The 10463-nt window shown below is 40.6% G+C and overlaps 1 non-coding gene across 1 annotated transcript; it reads right to left on the bottom strand.

The window, feature by feature from the left end:
- Nucleotides 1–2591: 2591 nt before the first annotated feature.
- On the bottom strand, nt 2592–2663 carry TRNAS-GGA (transfer RNA serine (anticodon GGA)). The gene has a single exon. It is a non-coding gene; the product is annotated as a tRNA-Ser (tRNA).
- Between the last annotated feature and the right edge of the window lie 7800 nt (nt 2664–10463).

Here is a 10463-nt window from a genome sequence, read left to right as displayed (position 1 = left end):
GTAGCAGGAGACCCTAACATGGCCCCTAATTTTCTCCACCGCCCAGTGTTAAGATCCTTCAGGAATCTCCTCCTGTTGACTCTGGGTAAGACCTGTGACGTGCTTCCAACCAATGAAACGTGACAACAGTGACAGAAGTCCTTCTGTAAACAGATCTCATGGGACTGTGGCTCATCTCTTGCTGGCAGACTGTCCTTATTTCCCTTTTAAAGAAGCAGCCACCATGCTGGGGAGACCATGTGGCAAGTGATGAGGGTGCCTCCAGCCACAGCCTGAAAGGAGGTGAGGACTCAGTCCAACGCTTCAGGAAGAACCCAGGAGCTTGGGAGCAGCCCTTCCCCAAGTGAGTCTTTGGATGGAAACCCAGGCCTGGTTGACACCTTGATTGGAGCCTAGGAGAGACCTTGAAGCACAGGACTCAGTTAAGCTATGCCTGGATTTCTGACCCATGGATGCCGAAAGGTAAGAAATATGTCTTGCTTTAAGGTGCTAAATGTGTGGTGATTTGTTCTGCAATAAGCAATTTACTAATCCAGTTCTCAGAGAAGGCAATGGCACCCTACTCCAGTACTCATGCCTGGAAAATCCCATGGACGGAGGAGCCTGGTAGGCTGCAGTCCATGGGGTCGCTAAGGGTCGCACACGACTGAAGCGACTTCACTTTCACTTTTCACTTACAGGCATTGGAGAAGGAAATGGCAACCTACTCCAGTGTTCTTGCCTGGAGAATCCCAGGGACAGGAGAGCCGGGTGGGCTGCCGTCTATGGGGTCACACAGAGTCAGACACGACTGAAGCAACTTAGCAGCAGCAGCAGCAGCAATCCAGTTCTTTGCATTAATAATAACTGACACTTACTATTCACTGAGCCATTGACATGATGCTCAGTCCCTCTAGTCTTTCTGCTCTGTCCCCAGCAGATAATGTTATTAGCACATCATAGGTGAGCACAACTGAAGATCAGCGGCTCTGTAATTAGGCTTCCCTCATGGCTTAGCTGGTAAAGAATCTGCCTACAGTGTGGGAGACCTGAGTTTGATCCCTGGGTTGGGAACATCCCCTGGAGAAGGGAACAGTTGCCCACTCCAGTATTCTGGCCTGGAGAATTCCATGGACTGAATAGTCCATGGCGTCGCAAAGAGTTGGATGTGACTGAGCCACTTTCACAATTGGCTCAAGACAAGTGATGAGTGTCAGAAGCAGGATTTGAGCAGAGATGCTAAGAACGCCATTCTGACTCTGGGGTCCACACTCACAACCACTCCTCTCTATGACCTTCTTCTGCTGATATAGCCCTTCTCCCTGCCTTGTTCTTCCCTCCTATGGTGTGGGATCCTTGGGACCAGGCTTGTAGGAGTTCATCACTTATTTATTGTGCCAGGCACAGTATCTGGCACACTTTAGGTCCCTGATTAATGTACGCTGAGTGGATGTCATGCTTTGTAAAAAATTTTTCTCCATGCGGATGTACTAAAGGTAGGCAGCTGAGTTCATTTCAAGGGGGTTTCTCAAATGTATATATCTAAAATATATATATTATATATATACATTTAAAAAGCAGTCGGCAGAAAATAAATTACATATTTAAAATAGAAAGATTCTTCCTCTGGTTGTTGCTGCTTCAGCAATATTGGCATGCTTATTTTATGCCAATCATATAGAGAATGCTAATATTCTGAGACTTTTCTTTACACTAAAAGTGGATTAGTGCATTTGTATATAGTAAAGTGAAAGTGAAAGTCGCTCAGTCATGTCTGACTCTTTGTGACCCCATGGATTATACAGTCCATGGAATTCTCCAGGCCAGAATACTGCAGTGAGTGGCCTTTCCTTTCTCCAGGGGATCTTCCTAATCCAGGGATCAAACTCAGGTCTCCTGCATGGCAGGCAGATTCTTTACCAGCTGAGCCACAAGGGAAGCCCAAGAATACTGGAGTGGTTAGCCCATCCCTTCTCCAGTGATCTTCCAGACCCAGGAATCAACCCAGGGTCTCTTGCATTGAAGGCAAATTCTTTCCCAACTGAGCTATCAGGGAAGCCCATCTGTTTACAGAGCCATATTTTAAAGATAGAGCCATACTTTAAAGACAGGAGAAAATGGACCTTTCTCTGTGAATAGCAATCTATTCTCTTGGAAATGCTTTTGGCTTACAGAAACTTCACATACTGGAAGATTTAGTTGCCAAAATCATGATTTCCCTTTTTTTCCTAGGACTTCTTAGAGCATATATCTGGAGGATTGCAGCCAATGTTGGAATCTCACCATTGTCTCCAATGAGTAGAAGGAAGTACTGAAGGAGTGTAGCAGATGTGGCTGGTACACATCCACATCCTCCCATCCTCATCTCCTACAATGTGCAGACAGGATGCTGAGAACACCAACTGCAGGTACTTGAGAATCTTGGCCAATGGGCCATTTCTAGTTGCCTAAGCCTGCTCTGCCCCAACAGGAAGTGAAGAAGTGAAGTCGTTCAGTCGTGTCCAACTCTTTGCAACCCCATGGACTGTAGCCTACCAGGCTCCTCCCTCCATGGGATTGATTCTCCAGGCAAGAGTACTGGAGTGGGTTGCCATTTCCTTCTACAGGGGATCTTCCCGACCCAGGGATCGAACCTGGGTCTCCCGCATTCCAGGCAGACGCTTTAACCTCTGAGCCACCAGGGAAGTCCCCCGCAACGGGAGGGGCAAGAAATGCTAGAGAGTTAATATCTCCAGGAGAAGCCCTCAGGCGGTGACTGAGAGAAGCCAGTGGACCAACACTCCCTCTCCCTTGTTTCCTGGTTAGGACAGCTCTGGGATGCATCCTCCCTGCTCTCCCAGGTAGTCAGGGACTGAGCTCCAGCTGCTGTCCACAGCAATCTGCTCGATAAGGTTGTTGTTATCTTCCCTCCCTTTTGTTGATGTCCCTCCCCTGGTTCAATTTTCCATTCCCCAACTGATGTTTCCTGGTGTCACTCCCTAAATTAATTGCTTGCGCTTGAGTCCTTCTCTCAGTGAGAACTTCTGAGGGAACCGCTTAAAGACAGTGGACAAACTTCCAGTTAGTGCTAAGGCCTCCATCAGTGTTTTATGAAACAGGGAGATAAGCAGGTGGAGAGAAACTCATTTTGAATTCTCACTGCAAATGCATGAGGAGCTGCAGAAGGGAGAGAGCTATGAAACATTTCCTGAGCAGAGGACAAAGCCCGTCACTCTCAGGCATTCTGACTAGGATATGCCTGGCTTTTTCTGGGTGATCTAATAAATTGGACCTCCTACAAAATTGTATAATATACAAGAGCGAAGGGAGAGATAAAACCTCTAAAAGAGCTGTCTTCCAGAAGTAAGAGGAATGTAAAGGATAAAATGGACTCATTGTAACACTGAAACAGATTTCTGTTGACATTCTTTGAGAAACTGCTGAAAGCAAGACGTTTTCTGAGAAACAAAAATCACTGGAAATTTTAAAGTACTCAGGAGAATTAAGAGCACTCTGTCTGCTGAGAAGCCTGCCCAGCTCAACAAAAGACTTATTTAAGATCTAAGAGAAATATCTCCATCAATTATGTATTTGAACAGACAGGTCCTACACATTGCCTTGATAAAAATCAGTGTTCTTGAGGATCTTGATTTATCCTTGGGGGCCTCAGAGTCTTGACTGTGGCAGGGAAGCAGGGTTCTATCCAGCTTAGAAATCTTTGTGTTGCAATGTTTGGAAAGAGTTTCTTCTGCTTAAAATTTTATGTATCAGGACTCAAGTAGACTTGATAAAAATAATTGAGCAACTTATGAAACGTGGATGTTACATAAGAAATGATGATCTCAGATTGATAGTAGCAGGATCAGACTACTTCAAGTCCTTTTAGGTTTGTGGCAACTCTCCATCATCAGATGATGGTTATCAATTTTTGTAGAAATAAAGTATTTTTTAATTAAGTCATGTACATTGGTTTTTAGACATAATGCTATTGCACACTTAATAAGTTTCAGTGTAGTGTAAATACAATTTTAATAGGCATTGGGAAGCCAAAAGATTCCTGTGACTCCCTTTATAGTAATATTCACTTCATTGTGGTGGTCTGAAATTGAACCTGCAATTTTTCCGAGTCGGCCTAGAGAGAATTTGAACAACAGTCTAAGTAAATTGAACCTAACAGACTTATAAAAACAGTGCCTCACCAATATCAAAAAAGTACATTTTCCTCAAGTGCACATGGAGCCTTCTACAGTGTAGCCCATATGTCAGGCCACAGAGCATTTACTGAGCAGAGGACAAAGATTTAATAAACTTCAAAAGGCTGAAATCATAAACATATCTTTTCTGATCACAATAGAATGGAACTAGAGAACAGAAAAACCCACAAGCATGAAAATTAAACAAGACAATCTTAAATGACCAATAGTTCAAAAAGAAATCAATGAGAAATTTTTAAAAACAATAAGATAACAAATATGAAAACACAACATACCAAAACGTATAGGACATGGCAAAAGCAGACCTAAGAGGAAAATTTATAACTGCAATTATATATTAATTGGACACATATGTTCAATTATGTTAAACAAGAAGACACATCCAAACAAATAGCAAAACTTTATACCCTAAGAAACTAAAAAGGGGGAGCAAACAACCGCAAAATAGCAAAAGGAGACCAATAAAAACTATTATAACAGAGAAAAAGCAAAATAGAGACTGGAAAAAATCAATGAAAGCAGGAATTGATTCTCTGGAAAGAACAGCACAACTGACAAATTGCTTAGTAGATTAAGGAAAAAAGAGAAAAGAACCAAATGACAAAAATCAGAAATGAAAGGCTTTATAGAAATAAAAAGAAGTATAACACTATGAAGACTAATCTGTTACAAAATAGGATAACCCAGTTGAAATGGATAAATTTCCAGAATCATCCATTTTCCCCAGCTGAGACAGGATCCAGCTAAAATAATAGAATCCGAGTGAATAAAAAATGTAAAAGGAAGAATAAGTATAAAAATAAAACCCCCTACTAATGATGGTGGAAATCAATTTGGATGGATTTTAACTCACCCTATTAAAATATATGTGGGAGACCTGGATTAGATCCCCGGGTTGGAAAGATCCCCTGGAGAAGGAAACAACTACCCACTCTAGTATTCTGGCCTGGAGAAATCCATGGACTGTATAGTCCATGGGGTCGCAAAGAGTCGGACACAGCTGAGCGACTTTCACTTCACTTCACTTCACTAATTCACCCTATTAAAATGTATAGCTCTCCGACTGGATTTAAGAAACTAAATTCTAATGCTTCATTATTTATAAGATAAATGCTTTGCTGTTTCTAACATAAAATAAAATGATAGTCATAAAAAATATCCATAGGTAAACATTTGTTGGGTTCTTACATGCCAGGCACTTTCAAACCCTTTAACATACGCCACATCTCAACAGGGAGACAGACAGATAGTCAGATAAATAACTGGCCAGGGTAGAGACAGGGAATTGAAAGAGCAGACTTTGGAAACCACACTTATAAATGCTGTACTATTTTTAAAAGAAAAAGATTGGACATTTAATAAAGAAAATAAGGGATGGAATAAGAATACATCACAAAAAGAAGACAGCAATATCTATACTGAAACTTCATGAAACATCACCTAAAGTCAAAGGTTAAAATCTACCAAGAAAGTGGAATGCTTGTGAATGTTTATGTATTTATGTGTGTAAGAATATTAGTGAACATCTGTGGCAATGACTGTTAGAAATATAAGGAGAATCTCATAAAAACACAATCAAGGCATGGTGTTTAACAAACTCCTTTCAGAAGAACTCAGGTTAGAATTTTAATACGTGCTTTCCTGGTACAGACACCCAGGTGACTCAGATGGTAAAGGAAATGCCTGCAATGCAGGAGACCCAGGTTTAATCCCTGGATTGGGCAATCTCCTGGAGAAGGGAATGGCTACCCACTCCAGTATTCTTGCCTGGAAAATTCCATGGACAGCAGAGCCTGGTGGCCTACAATCCATGGGATTGCGAAGAGTTGGACATGACTGAGTGACTAACACACCTTCACACATCTTCCTTGTCTGAAGGTCATGAGACTTCCCAGTCTCCTGTGAGCCAATTCTTTATAATATATAGTATATAAACCATATTATATCTCCTATTGTTTACTGGAGGATAACCAGAGAAGCAAAATAGCAGAGAATCAAAACCAATAAATAGAAATCAGAACAACAGAACCTTAAAAAAACTGGAAATTAAAAATAATATTTCCCCTGTCCCTTTCCACTGCTACCAATCTAACCAACTGAAATTAAAAATAGTAATTCAAAAAGTCCTTAGATCAAACTGGAAAAAAAAAAAAACAACCAAAATTATAAACTTTTTAGAAGTTCAAGGCAAGGAGAGTACTGTATATTGGTACAAAATTATAGCAGAAGGAAACCCGTAGTCATAAATGTTTTAATTAACAAAAGAAATATTTGGAAATAAATTCACTAGAAATTACTCAAGAAGTAAGGAATGTACAACCAAAGGAAGTTATAAAAAAGCATTTATAAACACCAAAGTAGTCACTAATGAATTTGAAATCAAACACAAATGCCCAGATAAGCAATATGTAGAATAAATAAAACCAATGCTGCTTCCAGGAAAAGGCCAATTAGTAAATCAATCTCAGGCACATCTCTTCAAGAAAAACACGAAGAGCCACAACCTGATGCACTGTGAAGGAGGAAAGAAATGAGCAGACAGATTAAAAAAAGCTTTCCCTTAAGAGCACATTCTGCATAAATTTAATCCAAAACTAAAAAAATCTAGGTGCATTTGATGTTTCCATAAATTAACAGCATTTGTCAAGAAGAGGTTAAACAGTGACTAGACTAAGCACCATAACAGAAACCAGGAAGACTGTCAAATCTGTCTTTTCAAAAGGCTTCACACTCCGATGGTTTTCTAGAAAAGTTTTACCTAAAACACCCTCAGTCTGATCACAGATATTGCTCAGAAGCCACAACTACACCATAATCACTGACAAAGTGGTGGGACATTTTGGGCACTGCCAGGGCTGTGGGCACATTCTCTGAAATCCCACGCTTGTTCAATATGATATGTCTTACTAGAGCTATACAAATACATTGCAATACTTATGCAATACAGTTCTTATAAATATATTATAATGCTTGAGTATTTTACATAAATAAATGGGCTTCCCAGCTGGCACAGCAGTAAAGAATCTGCTTGCTAATGCAGGAGACACTGGACTTGATCCCTGAGTCAGGAAGATGCCCTGGAGAAGGAAATGGCAACCTCAGTATTCTTGCCTGGGAAATCCCATGGACAGAGGGGCCTGGCCTTGCAAAGAGTCAGACTTAGTGACTAAACAACAGCATCATTTCTTTTTAGATTCCACATATAAGGGACGTCACATATTTCTCCTTCTCTGACTTACCTCACTCAGTATGATAATCTCAAGGTGGAAGACCAGTTTTGAAAGAACAGGACATTTGGCAGTTTCGTGACTTCAGGAACCAAAGCCTTTTAGTGCCCTCAGTTTCATCAGAATCTAGACAAAGTGGACATTTCTTAGTTTGTAAGCATGCATATTCCTTTGTCGTCTCTTTTTCAACTTGGTTTTGATGTTAGTGAGTGTAAAGCAAAACTGCCATCATTTTAGGCCCCTGAGAATTCCTTCTGTCTTCTGATGCTATGGTTCTTCTTCTCCTGGAGGCTCCTAGGTACTGTCTCCTGAGCTGACATCACTCAGACAAAGGGCAAAGGCTCAGGAGCAGAAAGAGGGTGTGTGTGTGCGTGAGAGAGAAAGACAGAGAGAGAGACTAGCTGTGTGAAGCAGCGGAAGTTTGGGACTGAGCAGTAACCACCAAGGATCAAAGTTTTCTGGGAATTACAAATCCCATTTTCCTAAATAAACAAGTATTACAGAAACACATCTTGTCCCTAATTCCCGGGTGCCTCTTTGTCCTTTCCACAACCATCTTGCGCGTGTAGACACTCAGAAAATATTTATTGAATAAATAGCTCACATTCCATCCAATAGGTCATTGAGTGACCTGTTCCTTTTCATCATATTCTTACATAAATTCTTTCCTGAAAATTAAAAAACAATAAAGGTGACAACATTGAGAGACCGTCTGTCGTGGTCTGTAGCGTGTGGCATTTGTATATTTGCAGTTGACGGGAAGCACTCCAGCGTCCTGTATTCTGTCTGTGCGTCACCACCCTGTTGCTTGTCAAATGCTTGGTCAGCACTCAGCTGAGATGCCAGCCCAAAGGCTTCTTCTGAGAAACACTGGTTTGACAGAATACCGTGTCTCATCTTCCTGTGAGAAAGCAAGTCTAGAACCACAAGGGGTAAAACTAGGGGCACTAAGGGATCCTGGGTTGGATCTCAGGACAGAAAAAAGGGACATTTGGTGAAAGTCAAATTAGGCCTTAGTCTTTTTTTTTTTTGATGGTATTGAACCAATGTGAACCTATTATCCTAAAAGATAATGTTGTTAAAGTGCTACACTCAATATGCCAGCAAATTTGGAAAACTCAGCAGTGGCCACAGGACTGGAAAAGGTCAGTTTTCATTCCAGTCCAAAGAAGGGCAATGCCAAAGAATGTTCAAACTACCGCACAATTGCACTCATCTCACATGCTAGCAAAGTAATGCTCAAAATTCCCCAAGCCAGGGCTCAACAATATGTGAATCGTGAACTTCCAGATGTTTAAGCTGGATTTAGAAAAGGCAGAGGAACCAGAGATCAAATTGCCAACATCAGCTGGATCATCAAAAAAGCAAGAAGGTTCCAAAAAACATTAACTTCTGCTTTATAGACTATGCCAAAGTCTTTGACTGTGTGGATCACAACAAACTGGAAAATTCTTAAAAAGATGGGAATACCAGACCACCTGACCTGCCTCCTGAGAAATCTGTGTACATATTAAAAAGCAGAGATAAAGGTCCGTCTAGTCAAAGCTATGGTTTTTCCACTAGTCAAGTATGGATGTGAGAGTTGGACTATAAAGAAAGCTGAGCACTGAAGAATTGACGCTTTTGAACTGTGGTGTTGGGGAAGACTCTTTAGAGTCCCTTGGACTGTAAGGAGATCCAACCAGTCCACCCTAAAGGAAATCAATCCTGAATATTCATTGGAAGGACTGATGCTAAAGCTGAAAACTCAAATACTTTGGCCACATGAAATGAAGAACTGACTCACTGGAAAAAACCATGATGTTGGGGAAGATTGAAGGCAGGAGGAGAAGGGGACAACAGAGGATGAGATGGTTACCGACTCAATAGACATGAGTTTGACCAAGCTCCAGGAGTTGGTGATGGACAGGGAGGCCTAGCATGTTGCAAGTCCATGGGGTCGCAAAGAGTCAGACACGACTGAGTGACTGAACTGAACTGAACCAATGTGAATTTCTTGGTTTTGATACTTGCAGGATGATTATGTAAGACTGTTGGCAATAGTGGAGGCTGGGGTCATAGTGCAGGGACTTACTGTCCTATTTTTATATTTTCCTGTAAAAATCTAAACTTATTTTTTATAAAAAATGAGTTAAAAACTGGATAGAGGAAGTTTTATATAAGTGGACATTTATTTATTTTAAAGATTTGTTTTTAATCTGAACCATTTTTAAAGTGTTTATTGAAGTTGTTACAATATTGCTTCTGTTTCACGTTTTGGTTTTTGGCCCCAAGAAATATAGGACCTTAGTTCTCCCACCAAGGATCGAACCTACACCCTATGCATTAGATAGAGGGTGAAGTCTTAACAACTAAACCCTCAGAGGAGTCCCTAAAGCGGTTCTTTAAAAACCACTACAAAGCCACAGTCATCAAGACAGTATGGTACTGGCACAAAGACAGAAATATAGATCAATGGAACAAAATAGAAAGCCCAAAGATAAATCCACACACCCATGGACACCTTATCTTTGACAAAGGAGGCAAGAATATACAATGGCGAAAAGACAATCTTTTCAACAAGTGGTGCCGGGAAAACTGGTCAACCACTTGTAAAAGAATGAAACTAGAACGCTTTCTAACACCATACAAAAAATAAACTCAAAATGGGTTAAAGATCTAAATGTAAGACCAGAAACTATAAAACTCCTAGAGGAGAACCTAGGCAAAACACTCTCCGACATATATCACAGCAGGATCCTCTATGACCCACCTCCCAGAATATTGGAAATAAAAGCAAAAATAAACAAATGGGACCCAATTAAAATTAAAAGCCTCTGCACAACAAAGGAAACTATAAGCAAGGTGAAAAGACAGCCTTCAGAATGGGAGAAAATAATAGCAAATGAAGCAACTGACAAAGAATTAATCTCAAAAATATACAAGCAACTCCTACAGCTCAATTCCAGACAAGTAAATGACCCAATCAAAAAATGGGCCAAAGAACTAAATAGACATTTCTCCAAAGAAGACATACAGATGGCTAACAAACACATGAAAAGATGCTCAACATCACTCATTATCA

Source organism: Bos indicus, chromosome 13, assembly GCF_029378745.1.
Source record: "Bos indicus isolate NIAB-ARS_2022 breed Sahiwal x Tharparkar chromosome 13, NIAB-ARS_B.indTharparkar_mat_pri_1.0, whole genome shotgun sequence".
Classification (NCBI taxonomy): domain Eukaryota; kingdom Metazoa; phylum Chordata; class Mammalia; order Artiodactyla; family Bovidae; genus Bos; species Bos indicus.
The sequence above is the reverse complement of the archived record's forward strand: the minus strand, read 5'-3'. Positions and strand labels throughout refer to the sequence as shown.